The 12,163-nt window shown below is 45.8% G+C and overlaps 1 protein-coding gene across 1 annotated transcript in view; it reads right to left on the bottom strand.

Annotated features, from left to right (window-relative positions):
• LOC127045478 (sodium channel protein type 5 subunit alpha-like) overlaps positions 1–3,361 on the bottom strand; it is a 365,137-nt gene extending 361,776 nt beyond the window's left edge. Inside the window, exon 1 of the mRNA XM_050941520.1 lies at positions 3,216–3,361. The gene's annotated coding sequence lies outside the window, so the exon portion shown is untranslated. The remainder of the gene's footprint in view (positions 1–3,215) is intronic.
• Between the last annotated feature and the right edge of the window lie 8,802 nt (positions 3,362–12,163).

Below are 12,163 nucleotides of genomic sequence, written 5' to 3'. Positions count from 1 at the left end.
AAAATAGGCATATTTGTAAGGGTGACCACAGTAGCTATGCCAAAACCTAAAGGTAACCAGCTCCTACACATTGGTACTAACAGACCTCACATGACAAACTAATACATCACCTGGGTTGATTCTGTGGCACAAATACTAGAAGAAAGCAAGAAAGGTTAGGGACATTCCAGTCCTGAAAGAGTTTTCTTCTCCTCATTACTAGCAACTCTAATTACTTAGGAAAAAGAGAAATGAGATAAATCCTGCAGAGCCAGAAATGTGACCTGATTTCCATCCTCATTTAGAAACTGTTACTTTGCAAGATAAGCCTAAATAGACACTGTCAGGTCAAAGTGCACTCACAGTTTCAGTTCTGGATGAAAAAAACAAACAAGCCAAGATTACAGGGGGCAGTTTGTGCTATAATTCAGGCATACAATGTTTTCATCACTTAAAACAGATATTTACTCCCAACTAAAGAGACAGAATTTGGAACTAGGAAGCCTTCTGGCCAAAGCCCAGGAATTGAAGTGTGCTTTAATTCCTGGTGATGCCACAGACTGCCTTTGTGACATCTGGCAAGTTACTTAAACTCAGTTTTCCCTTCTGTAAAATGAGGATGATAATACTTCCCCAGTGGGGCTACTTGTGGAGAAAAACATTCCTCCATGTGAAAAATGGAGACAGAATCTGAACTGTATGTTTGTAAAGTGCTTTGAGATCCTCAGATTTAAGATGCAATAGAAATGCAAAGTTTTATTATTGATTGCCAAAGAGCAATGGCTCTCAACCTTTCCAGACTACTGTACCCCTTTCAGGAATCAGATTTGTCTTGTGTACCCCCAAGTTTCAAAATCAGACATAAAAATACAAAATTGTCACAGCACACTATTAATGAAAAATTGTTTACTTTCTCATTTTTATCATATAATTATAAAATAAATAATTTAGAATATAAATATTATACTTACATTTCAATGTATATAGAGCAGTATAAACAAGTCATTGGCTGTATCAAATTTTAGTTTGTACTGACTTCGCTAGTGCTTTTTATGTAGCCTATTGTAAAACTAGGCAATCTAAATGAGCTGATGTATCCCCTGGAAAACTTCTGTGTACCCCCAGGAGTACGCATACCCCTGGTTGAGAACCACTGCCTATGAGTAAACATTAAGAACCAGAGAAAAACACACATCACAGACTGGATCCCCAATCATGTATGATGAGTTGTGTCATATTTGTATAAGAACATTCTTAGCATCATCACATACAAAGAATTACGTAAACTCAACTTCTTGAGGCTGAAACCTTTTGACATGTAAACCTAAAAATATCACAACTTATACCACAGGCCAACATTAAAATTATTTCATCGCTGAGCTGCTTTGCCCATAGAAATTGGGTATTTTTTCTAACCAGTGTATATTTCTGAGGGTTTCTTTCTCCTGCACTTGCCATCTGATAACGCTATGCAGACAGAGACTATTCCCAAATTAGCAGATATCTCTTCCATCTCATCCCGATACTGGTACTCCTCAATTTTCTGGGAGGCAGCTAGTTTAGTATTTTCTTGGCAATAATGTGTCTCCCAAAACAGCACCATCATTTTCAGCTACACTGTCCTCTCAAGCCATTAAAATAAGTGGACTGAACATCCCCTAGCAGCTCTGACCTTTTACAGTCTCTGCCACCAAAAGCTTATAGGATTCTGCCACTTCCATCTGCATCTCCACCTGCCTTGTTTTCCCAGGCCAAAAGCAAGGATCAAATAGATGTGTTTCAAAACACATCCCAATTTCCTCTCCCTGCCACCTTTCACTTCAAACCACAAAGAAAGAATCCAGAATTCACTCCTCCAAAATATTTAAATCCAGGAAAATGTCAGGAAAAACCAACTTCAGCACCTTGGACAGGACATTTAACCCAACAATAAATAAATAAATAACAATTAAAAATCTGCAAATCGGCCCTGAAAAGGTTGAAATGAGACACAAGCCTATTGGACACATCCGTGGACTTGTTTATTTTTAGTACTGATAAATCCTCTTTGGATCGCACCCAGTGTTTAGTCCACTAGATGCCCTGTCTTTCGGGAGAGTTACTCATTGCCAAAGTGGTGAGAGGAATTGCATTCCCGAGTTCTTAACACACCTCTCCTCTCTTGGCTAACACCCCCCCGCCCCGCCGCCCCAACACCACCAAACTCAAAAGAAAAGGTTACGGTCAAGCACCACAAATCACCTTTATTCGATCTTTCGAAGCAAAACCAGACTTGTTGCTCTGTGCGTGTTTATGTGTTTTTAAAAGCTCAAATCCACCGCCTCTCGCCCAAATCTCCAAGAAAAATCGGATTTATTCCCATTGCAGCCACATTTCGGTTGCACAAATTTTGCTTTACTTCTCCTTTCCTTCTCTCAAAAGGTGCCCCCCTGCACCCCCCATATGTCACTCCCACCCTCACAGATGTCCTGATAAAACCATGATCACCAGGGGCAGGAGTCCTCCAGATCGCCCCATGCTTTTATTTTAATATTATCATTAGTCAAGTGGAGATCTCAGTTCGGACCGGTATCTTCCAAACCTTTTTAAATATGAGTGTTTTGCAAACTGCTTTGGGGTGAAGGCTGCTACCACAATACACATGTGATATATCCTAGGTTATGTTTTGACAAATAAGATAAACACTACGTTTATTCTTATAAGAATACGATCTATACACACACACTCACCGGCCCCTTAAAGCCATACTTTTAAATCTAAATCACTGTTGGTTTTTCCCCCCTTCAAATTTGCTATTTAATTTCTGACCAGCTGGGTCCGACATCACATTATCGAAAACATTGTTCTGATTTTCTTTATCGGGATGGTGCTTTTCGACCTGGAAGTAAATACGACGATGACTGAATAAAAAGTCACCCCTCAGCAGCAAAGCGGCGGCTCTCACACCCCAGCACCAGCTCTGCTGATCCAACTTCTCTTTCTTCCCCGCCACACGCTAGTCTGCAGCCTGGCCCAGCCCTGAGCGGGCGAAGGGCAGAGGAGAGGGGTGGGCAGCAGGGGGTTCACGGTGTCTCCTAACTCTCATGTCGGAACCATTCACCACAGGGAAGCGGGCCCCAGAGCAGGGAAGGATCAGCCCCCCCTCCCCCCCCCCTTACAGCTTTCTCCTTCTCGGTCCCATCCAGAACAGGACTTTTTCTCCCCTAACAACGAACAAACCAAAGAGAGACACTTACTGGCTTTATTTACTATTTCCTGCTACCCCAGCGTCACTGCATTGTATCCACAGAGTGTGACTCCCAGTTCAAGAACTCCCCAGCGGTGGAAACTCCAGCTCATTGCGGCGGCTCTTTCCCCCTGGAGCGGTTCCTCCCCATCCCGGACGGCGCCCACTCCCGAGGCTGCATGATTTATTCGCGCCCTGCCAGCCTGTGTGGGAAAGCGCAGCTCCCAGCCCGTCCAGCCCAGGGGAGGCGTTAGCAGGCACCGCCCCGCGCTCTCTGCCCGCTACCTGCTGGCGCCGGACTCCGGGAGCGCTTCCCCCAGCGCCGGCGCTACCGGGCAGCGCCCCCTGCTGGCGACCGGCTGCTTCTCAGTGGTAAATCAGCTCAGGGCAGCTGTGCGGGATGGTGGAGCGAGTGTTAGGAGACGCGGGATAGAAGGGGAAGCCGTGACGGTTGGGGGAGCTGTGAGGGGGACGGGGAAGGAGGGAATGGAGGAGGAGCAGCTGTGGGACGGGGGAGGAGGGAATGGTGGGGAGCTGTGAGAGGGAAGGTGGGAGGAGGGAATGGAGGGGGAGCTGTGAGGGGGAGGAGGGAATGGAGGGGGAGCTGTGAGGAAAAGGTGGGATGGGGAGGAGGGGAAGATGGGACGGGGGAGGAGGGAATGGAGGGGGAGCTGTGAGGGGAAGATGGAACAGGGGAGGAGGGAATGGAGGGGGAGCTGTGAGGGGGAGGAAGGAATGGAGGGGAAGCTGTGAGGGGGAGGAGGGAATGGAGGGAGAGCTTTGAGAGGGAAGGTGGGAGGAGGGAATGGAAGGGAGCTGTGAGGGGGAAGGTGGGAGGAGGGAATGGAGGGGGAGCTGTGAGGGGGAGGAGGGAATGGAGGGAGAGCTATGAGAGGGAAGGTGGGAGGAGGGAATGGAGGGGGAGCTGTGAGGGGGAGGAGGGAATGGAGGGGGAGCTGTGAGGGGGAGGAGGGAATGGAGGGAGAGCTATGAGAGGGAAGGTGGGAGGAGGGAATGGAGGGGGAGCTGTGAGGAAAAGGTGGGATGGGGAGGAGGGAATGGAGGGGGAGCTGTGAGGGGGAAGGTGGGAGGAGGGAATGGAGGGGGAGGATGGAACAGGGGAGGAGGGAATGGAGGGGGAGCTGTGAGGGGGAAGGTGGGAGGAGGGAATGGTGGGGGAGCTGTGAGGGGGAAGATGGGACGGGGAGGAGGGAATGGAGAGGGAGCTGTGAGGAAAAGGTGGGATGGGGAGGAGGGAATGGAGGGGGAGCTATGAGGAAAAGGTGGGATGGGGAAGAGGGAATGAAGGGGAAGATGGGATGGGGGAGGAGGGAATGAAGGGGAAGGTGGGAGGAGGGAATGGAAGGGAGCTGTGAGGGGGAAGATGGGACGGGGGAGGAGGGAATGGAGGGGGAGCTGTGAGGGGGAGGAGGGAATGGAGGGAGAGCTATGAGAGGGAAGGTGGGAGGAGGGAATGGAGGGGGAGCTGTGAGGAAAAGGTGGGATGGGGAGGAGGGAATGGTGGGGGAGCTATGAGGAAAAGGTGGGATGGGGAGGAGGGAATGAAGGGGAAGATGGGATGGGGGAGGAGGGAATGAAGGGGAAGGTGGGAGGAGGGAATGGAAGGGAGCTGTGAGGGGGAAGATGGGACGGGGGAGGAGGGAATGGAGGGGGAGCTGTGAGGGGGAAGATGGGACGGGGAGGAGGGGATGGAGGGAGAGCTGTGAGGGGGAAAATGGGACGAGGAGGAGGGGATGGAGGGAGAGCTGTGAGGGGGAAAATGGGACGAGGAGGAGGGGATGGATGGAGAGCTGTGAGGGGGAAGATGGGACGGGAGAGGAGGGAATGGTGGAGCCAGTGTGATGGGGATGATGGGATGAGGGAGTGGAGAGAATGGTGGAGCAGCTACGAGGGGGAAGATGAAAGGGAAGGAGAGAAGTGAATGGTGGAGCAGCTGTTAGATGGGAGATGGGGATGGGAGGAGGAATGAATGGTGGAGCTGCTGTAAGGTGGAAGGGGGACAGAGAAAGAAGTTAATGATGGATCTGCTCTGAGGGGAAAGATGGGATGGGGGAGAGGAGAGAATAGTGGAGCAGATATAATAGGGAATGTGGAATGGAATAAAGGAGTGAATGGTGGAGCAGCTGTGATGGGGAATATGGGATGGGGAGAAGAATGAGGGGTACAGGACCTTGACGAGGAAGATGGGATGGAGAAGAGGAGTGAATGATGGCGTAGCTGTGAGGGGGAGGATGGGAGGTGGAGACGAATGTGGGGTGGAGCAGCTTTGATGGGGAAGGTGAGATGGAGAAGAGGAGGGAATAATTGTTCAGGTATGAGAGAGAAGATGAGACAGAGGAGAGGAGTGAACGGTGGAGCAGCTGTGAGGGGGAAGATGTGACAAGGCAGAGGACTGAATGATGGAGTAGATGTGATGGGGAAGATGGGGTGTTGGAGAGGAGGGAATGGTGAAGGGGCTGTAAGGGGGAAGGAGGATAGGAGAAGAAGAAATGGTGGATCAGCTGTGAGGAAGATGGTGGGATGGAGGAGAGGAGTGAATGCTGGGGCCGTTGTGAGGTGGGACGATGGGAGGGGGAGAGAAGTGAATGGTGGAGCAGCTGTGAGGGGGAAGATGGAATGGAGGACAGCAGTGAATTGTGGAGCAGCTGTGAGGGGAAAATGGGATTGGAAGAGGAATGAATGGTGGGGCAGCTGTGACTGTAGTTGGGATGAAGGAGAGGAGGGAATGGTGGAGGTGGTGTGAGGAGGAAGATGGGATGGGAGAGAGGACAGAGTGGTGAAGCAACTGTGAGAGTGAAGGTGAGATTGAGGAGAGGAGTGAATTGTGAAGCAGCTGTGAGAAGGAAGGTAGGACATGAAAGAGAGAAGTGAGTGGTGGAGCAATTTTGATAGGGAATATGGAACCGTGAGTGGAGTGAAATGTGTAGCTGCTGTGAGCTGGAAGACAGGACGGGAGAGAGAAGTGAATGGTGGAGACGCTGTAAGCGGGATGGTGGCAACCGGGAGAGGAGTGCATGGTGAAGCAGTTGTGAGGGGGAAGATGGGATGGAGAAGAGGAGGGAATGATGGATCAGGTGTGAGAGGGAAGGCGGGATGGAGGAGAGGAGTGAATGGTGCAGCAGCTATGAGAAGGAAGATAGGATATCAAATAGAGAAGTGAGTGTTGGAGCAGCTTTGAGGGGGAATATGGAACCGGGGTGGAGTGAAATGTGTAGAAGCTGTGAGCGGGAAGATGGGAAGAGAGGAGAGAATGGTGGAGCAACTGTGAGGGGGAAGGTGGGACAGAGGAGAGAGATGAATTGTGGAGCAACGGTGAGGGGGGACGATGGGATGGAGGAGAAGATTTAATGGTGGAGTATCTGTGAGGGGGAAAATGGGATGGTGAGTGGAGTGAAATTTGCAGCACCTGTGAGAGGGGAGATGGGACCGGAGAGAGGAGAGAATTGTGTAGCAGCTGAGAAGGGTAAGGTGGTATGAAGGATAGGAGGTACTGTTGGAGCAACTGTGCGGGAAGAGGTAGGAAGTGAGGGAGAGGAGTGAATGATGGAGCAGCTGTGAATGGGAAGATGGGAGGGAAAGAGGAGTGAGTTGTTGAGCAGCTGCGTGGGGAGAATATTGGAAGGGCAGAAGAGTGAATTGTGGGTCAGCTGTGAGCAGGATGGAGGAGGGGAGAGGACTGCATGGTGGAGGAGCTGTGACAGGGAAGATGGGATGGAGGAGAGGAGTGAATGGCGGAGCAGCTCTGAAGGGGAAGATGGTAAAGTATGAGAGAATTAAATAGTGGAGCAGGTTGGAGCAGGAAGACAGGATGGAGGTGAGGAAGGAATGGTGGAGCAGGTGTGAGGGGGAAGATGGGATGGAGGATAGGAATGAATGGTGGAGGAGCTCTGAGGGGGAAGATGGGACAGGGAGAGCTCTGAGGGGGAAGATGGGACAGGGAGAGGAGGGAATGGTGCAGCATATGGGAAGGGATAGGTGGGATAAAGGAGAGGAGAGAATGGTGGAGCAGCTGTGAGGGGGAAGTGGGGATGGGGGAGAGAAATGAATTGTTGTGCTGCTTTAAGCAGGAAGATGAGATTGAGGGGAGAGGAGGAATTTGATTGGAACACATGGGGAGTGATCAACCTGGTAGAGGGGAGAGGATTGGGTTGGTCACAGAGACTTGGAATGTCAGCAGGCAGTGGACACTCTTATTTTAGAATAAGAGTGGCTTTTTGCAGCTTAGCTTAACCCACTTCCAAAGCAACAGAAAGATCAATCAGAAAAAGGTCTGTCTTGTACAGGAACAAGAGCAACCACACAGGGAGATATACTTTACTGGTACAGCTAAAGCCATTTAAATTCTCACCATCTATTATAGTGGTATAACTTTCCCATACAGACAAGCCCTGACTGAAAGTCAATGGAATTTAGGCTCCTAAGTGTCTAACTCTCCTCTGAAAATGGGATTTAGATGCTTCTAAAGATTTTATCCCATGTTCATGAGGAACCATGATAAGGCGTCAGGCCAGGCCAGGAAGGTTTATTGTTCTTTCCTACAGAAGAGGGGAATGACAACATGTAGCACTTTTCATAGACTGCAAAGCACTTTACAATGGAAGGATCGTTATGCCCTTATTACAGATGGGAAACTAAGGAACAAGGAAGTTAAGTGACTTGCCCAACGTCACCAAGCAGGCCAGTGGCAGAGCGGGGAATGGAAACCAGGTCTCCTGAATCTCAGTCTAGTACTCTAGCCACTAGGCATCACTGCCTTGGCTAATATCCTGCTTTGGTCTAAGATGTAGCACTGTTATGCTGATGCTGGCTTTTTGATCATTTTGATATGTATTTGTGCTGAAAATTACATATGTGCATTTGAGATTCCTATTGCTTTGGTACATATTTATTGATGCTTTAACAAAACAGACTGCCTCTGGAAGCCTGCTTCCTATTTTACCCCATCCCAGGTCTTATCCCCCAACTCTCACTTACCCAACTATCTGCTCTTCCATCAGGCTACCAATGCTGCCTCCAGTTCCTGCTCCAAATGAATGTCTCTCCTGGAAACTGCTCAACTCCTATTCCTCAGTCTTTTTGCTCCCCCTCTGCAATCTCCACAAGATCCCTCCTTCTCAACGACAATCACATGGGATCTCAGGTGAGACTCCATCTTAGTGGAAACTCATTCAGGATCATACATGAAAAATTATTGCTAAAAATAATGTCAATGACATGTATACATTGCAGTTAAAATGTTTTCCCAAGATGATGCACTTATACAGTTTTACATGCATTTTCTAACATGATGAAGCAAATAAGGATAGACCTAACAACCTTAGTCAATGGGAAATGCTGGATTCTGGGTGTAGCAAGTTGCGATGCTAAATTTAAGGAGGTTTGCCGACTAACATTTTACATGCACGCACTAACTTCATCCCCCCAGCAATGACTTGATTGTCCCTCTCTTTTATTTGCCTTCAGGGTGAATCTGATTCCTTATACCAGAGCAAGGCTTTTTTGAGCTGCACTGCTATAAATGTTAAATTCATCTATCATTTTTCCTGTGAAAGCAAAAAATATGTTGCGTTACAATACCTCAGGTGAAATGCTGGGAGCAAGTGCAAAAGGACTTATCTTCGATTCATTTTTCTTTAAAAATTGGGAAATTACCCCCATCCCACCAAAATAATATTATTTGTTTATTTTTTATAATGAAATGCGCTCTTTTGTTCCAATTAACCCAAATAGATAGGAAACACTAAAGTCAAATATTTACTTATTTTACTTGTAAATAGCCAAGATGAATAAAATGTGCAAGGGAAACACAAAAATGGAAATGATTTGCCCAGGGCTACAGAGTAGGTCAGTGGTGGAGCTGAGAACAGAACCACGTCTCCCAAGTCCAGGGTCCCGTCCCATAAATTAACTTCTCTGTGTTTCATAAACTTTCCCTATAAAAAGTTACATGCTATTTGAGTGTGTCTTCCCTTCTGAATATTACTTCAGCACATACATAATATTCAGTAATAAAACTGTTAATGAAAGAAGATAACTGAAGGCAGTTACTTAGACTGTAAGCTCTACTTACATTGTAATGTCTCTGGGACAGAGACAAGCTTTTTGTTCTGTTTTTGTACAATGCCCAACACAATGGGGTCTGGTTCATGACAATGTCACCTAGGCACTACAGCAACACAAACAAATAAACAATAAAACATATTAACTGAAACCACTTAAAAAGTGGAAAAATCAGATAAATAAAATAGGGCCACCTGTTTTATTTTATCTAATTTAAAAATTAGATAAAATAAAAAGACATTTTCTGCCACCCTAAACATTTTTTTAAGGGAAATATGGTGGCAAGTTTTGGACATGTTAACATGTTCAAAACAAGCAGCTGATATAAGCAAAATGTGTATGTTTAAGGGAGCCAATCGATCAGTTGTTGTCTACCTTCCACCCCACACCCCACACCCACACCAGGTGCTGCAAATAAGCCAGTTTTATTCTGTGGAAAATTTAGAATTTTTTTTTCTAAATTTCAAACAAATATTTCTTAAAGGAAAACCTGAAATCCAAAAATTGAAAAATATTTGGCTTTTGAAAAACATTTGGAGTTTTAGAAAATGTTTCTGGATTTAAAAAATGGACTTTGGTTTCTGATTTTCCAATGAAAAACTGGAAAACTCTTCAAAAATGAACATGTTCTTCACTTTTTTGTCTTTGACAAAAATATTTTCTTCAAAATTAATTTTTGATGAAAAATGGTCAGATAGCTCTAACCAGGGCTGGCTCCAGGCACCGGTGGAGTAAGCATGTGCCTGGGGCTGCACATGCTAAGGGGCAGCAGTCTGTCCATTTCTGGGGCGGCAGAGTCTGGGTGGCTTTTTTTTTTTTTCTCCTGCTTCGGCAGTTCGGGTGGCAGCAGTCTGAGCATTTGTTTTTGTTTTTGTTTTTTTTGCTTGGGGTGGCAAAAATGATAGAGCTGGCCCTGGCTCTAAAAGGCAAACACAGACTGATCATTCATATAGATTATGAATCACTACCCAATGAATGGAAGTTAGCTAATGTAACGCCAATATTTAAAAAGAGCTCTAGAGGTGTTCCCGGCAATTACAGACCGGTAAGTCTAATGTCAGTACCAAGCAAATTAGTTGAAACAATAGTAAAGAATAAAATTGTCAGACACATAGAAGAACATAAATTGTTGGGCAAAAGTCAACATGATTTCTGTAAAGGGAAATCATGTCTTACTAATCTATTAGAGTTCTTTGAAGGGGTCAACAAACATGCACATTGGAAAAAATAACCCCAACTATATATACAATATGATGGGGACTAATTTAGCTACAACTAATCAGGAAAGAGATCTTGGAGTCATTGTGGATAGTTCTCTGAAGATGTCCACGCAGTGTGCAATGGCAGTCAAAAAAGCAAACAGGATTTTATGAATTATTTAAAAAGGGATAGAGAATAAGAAGGAGAATATCTTATTGCCCTTGTAGAAATCCATGGTACGCAGACATCTTGAATATTGCATACAGATGTGCTCTCCTCATCTCAAAAAAGATATACTGGCATTAGAAAAAGTTCGGAAAAAGGCAACTAAAATTATTAGGGTTTGGAACGAGTCCCAGATGAAGAGAGATTAAAGAGGCTAGGACTTTTCAGAGAAGACTAAGGGAGGGTATGATAGAAGTATATAAAATCATGAGTGGTGTGGAGAAAGTGAATAAGGAAACGTTATTTACTTGTTCCCATAATATAAGAACTAGGGGCCACCAAATGAAATCAATGGGCAGCAGGTTTAAAACAAATAAAAGGAAGTTCTTCTTCACACAGCGCACAGTCAACATGTGGAACTCCTTGCCTGAGGAGGTTGTGAAGGCTAGGACTATAACAGGGTTTAAAAGAGAACTAGATAAATTCATGGAGGTTAAGTCCATTAATGGCTATTAGCCAGGATGGGTAAGGAATGATGTCCCCAGCCTCTGTCACAGGGTGAAGATGGATGGCAGGAGAGAGATCACTTAATCATTACCTGTTAGGTTGACTCCCACCTGGCATAGGCCACTGTCGGTAGACAGGATACTGGACTGGATGGATATTTGTTCTGACTCAGTATGGCCGTTCTTACGTTCATTAGTTACTCAATGAAGCGCAACACATAACTTACTTTTTATTTGTGAGCTTAAGTCACAAAGTTCCACATGAAGTTTGCTGTCACATCAAAACAGAAACTGTTTAAGAATCTTCCTTTAGTACAGGGGTAGGCATGCCAAAGGCAGCACGTGAGCCTATTTTAGTGGCACTCACACTGCCCAGGTCCTGGCCACTGGTCTGGGGGGCTCTGCATTTTAATTTAATTTTAAATGAAGCTTAATTTTTTTAAAACCTTATTTACTTTACATACAACAATAGTTTGGTTATATATTATAGACTTATAGAAAAAGACCTTCTAAAAACGTTAAAATGTATGATGGCATGCAAAACCTTAAATTAGATTGAATAAATGAAGACTCGGCACACCACTTCTGAAAGGTTGCCAACCCCTGCTCCAATAGTAGGTGTGATGCAATAATTATGAAAAATTCTGTGCCAAGCCAACATCTCCCTCTACTGGCTAAAGAAAATATTGTTTCTTGTGGCAGCAATTACCTTTAAAACAAAGATGAATTGTTAAGAAACAAAGGAGTGGGCATGTTTCTTTGAGCCAGAGTATGTCCTGCAGGTAAACAATAGGAGCAGCCCAGAGAGCAGAACTACACAGAATTTTAAACTGAGCTATTACTTGTGAGTTGCCAATAAAGCAGACCCCAAGAAGAAGTCAATTTTAGATACTAATGCCCCAATCCTGCAAATATTTATGTATGTTTAACTTTGCTTGCTCTGAGTAGTCTGTGATTTTAGTGAAACTACTCAGAATGCAAAACTTTGAGTATGTGAGTAAATCTT

This window comes from Gopherus flavomarginatus, chromosome 2 (genome assembly GCF_025201925.1).
Source record: "Gopherus flavomarginatus isolate rGopFla2 chromosome 2, rGopFla2.mat.asm, whole genome shotgun sequence".
Classification (NCBI taxonomy): Eukaryota; Metazoa; Chordata; order Testudines; family Testudinidae; genus Gopherus; species Gopherus flavomarginatus.
The sequence above is the reverse complement of the archived record's forward strand: the minus strand, read 5'-3'. Positions and strand labels throughout refer to the sequence as shown.